The following is a 2,572-nucleotide window of genomic DNA, read 5'->3' on the forward strand; positions in this document are numbered from 1 at the left end:
AGGAGAGGAGAGGAGAGGAGAGGAGAGGAGAGGAGAGGAGAAGAAGAGAAGAGAAGAGAAGAGAAGAGAAGAGAAGAGAAAAGAAGAGAAAAGAAGAGAAAAGAAGAGAAAAGAAGAGAAAAGAAGAGAAAAGAAGAGAAAAGAAGAGAAAAGGCAAGATAAAACTCTTGTGCATTGGAGACTAAAGTCAGGGCCTCACATATACCAGGCAAGTGCTGTACCAAGAGGTGCACCCAGTACTTGCTTTCTCTGTAACAATCGTCTGTGTAACTCAGGCTGGCCTTGGGTTTTCCATCTCCCTGCCTCAGCTTCCTAATGACTGGGATTACAGATACATGCTACTTAGCTTGCTAGGGTCTGTGGCTCCAATGGTTATGGTGCCCCTAAAGTCCCCTGAGGAGGCTGAGTCTGAGGGATAACAATGGAACGCTTGTGGGAGTCAGACTCCTGGTTCTGGAGGGAGATGTTTTCCTTGTGGTACATGGTGCCTGAGGGTATGTGAATATTACATGAGAGTATGTGAATATTACATTTCACTCTCACTTTTTTTTTGTCAGCTTGACACAACTTAGACTCACCTGAAAGAGGGGACCTCAATTGAGAAAATATCCTTACCAGACTGGTCTATGGGCATGTCTATGGGGGATTTCTTTGATTACTGATTGATGTGGGAGGAGCCAGCTCACTGTGCATGGGGGGTGGCGTGGGGGGTGCTCCTGGGCTGTGGTCCTGAGTTGTATAAGAAAGCAGGTTGAGCAAATCATAAGGCACTTGCTGGCAAGCAGCACCCCTGTATGGCCTCAGCTTCCAGGTTCCCACCCACAGTTCCAGCTCTGACCCCTTCGAGGATGTAATGAGATGTGGAACTGTAAGCTGAAACAGACTCTTTCCTCCCTAAGCTGCTCTTACTGATGCAGTCTTATCGCAGCCATAGGAACCCTAAGACACTCTTGTTCTCTCAAAATTCAAGAAGACAAAATGCTTTTGCTGAGACAAGTGATAATGTAACCAAGGCAAAGGTGGACAATTGTACAGTTGTTGAAATCAGCAAAATGTTGGCCTCAGGCACAGTATATAGAAGGAAGTCCAGAATAAACGATTATGTGTGAAGTGAGAACCATTCCAGACTGTGTCCCAAAGATGTGGTGACACAGGAGGAGATTAAGGGGTCTTCATAATTTCACATTAAAGAGAATATTGGCCGGGCATGTGTGGTGGTGCACACCTTCAGTCCCATCACTTGCAAGGCAGAGGCAGGTGGATCTCTGTGAGTTTGAGGCCAACCTGGTCTACATAGCACATTCCAGGCCAGCCAGGGCTACATACTGATACCTAGTCTCAAGAAAAGGGACAGGGATTGATAATAAAAAATATTTCATAGTCCCAAGCACAGAAGTTCATGACCCACAGAACTGATGATGAGCTGCAGCTGTTGTAGCGAAGACCTAATGCGAGGAAGGACGCTTGATGCTTTGACCAGAAGGAGCCTCATTGTCATCAGCCACAGTTCTTTGCCTGGTCCCCTGCAAGGGGATCATCCATACAGTTAAGTAGTCAACATTCTGGTGGTTAAACATCAGTCCAAGTATATTAAGGTAACGTTTTTGTTTAGGAAATGATTTTAATAGGTCAGTGAGACGGCTCAGGGGGGCTTGCCGTGCAAATGCAATGACCTGAGTTCAATCCCTAGGACCCACATAAAGGTGAGCAGAGAGAACCAACACCATAGCTATCCTCTTACCTCCACAGGGATGCAGCAGCACACGCACCCCTCCATCACACTTAATGATAATAGATAAAATTAAGTTTTTAAAAGAGAAGTGGTCATAGGGGCTGTGTGTCTACTGTTAGGGCATACTTGTCTCAGACTCACGAGGGCCTGGAGTCAGTCTCCAGCAGGGCAAAACAAAACAAACAACCCGAAGGGAAACAATTTTAGACTGTCAACTGAAATAGTCAACTAGGCACACAAAACGTAAGGTGTGCTACGGACAGAGAGAGACCTCTTCGCATGCTTTCACGATCCAAGTCTGGCCCCAGGCTTCTCCGTAGACGACATTCCCCCATGTTTTTGTAAAATGATCATTGATGCCTGTTTGTAGAGCATCTCAAGCATGCAGAAAAAAATTGAAGAAAATAAAGTTAAATGTCAATATTCTGGCCTGCGTTTCTCTACCTGCCAGGCTCCTCCCCCATTTGTGAACGTCAAAACATTAAGTGTTGATTGCTAAATTTAAGATAAAACACATCCCTCCTCATGTCACCAGAGGTGACTGTTCTCAGCTAACACTGGGTCCATCCGCCTGACCCCGGTACGGCTGCAGACTACTCTTATCTGTGTGCCTGTCAGCTTATCCTTTCATCAATTCCCTCCTTGTCGTTCACTTGTGTGGTCCAGGTTAGCCTGGGCTCTGCTATGCCGCCAGGTTGAGCTCTAAGTAGTGATTTCTTTCCACAGTTTCCCAGGTGCAGGTATCACAAACTGAGCCACCACACCCAGCAAAAGACTCGGTGTGCTTTCTTTCTTTTTTTCTTTCTTTTTTTCTTTTCTTAAGAACATTTTTTTTTTTTT

The sequence above is a fragment of the Mus pahari genome, chromosome 1 (assembly GCF_900095145.1).
Source record: "Mus pahari chromosome 1, PAHARI_EIJ_v1.1, whole genome shotgun sequence".
NCBI lineage: Eukaryota > Metazoa > Chordata > Mammalia > Rodentia > Muridae > Mus > Mus pahari.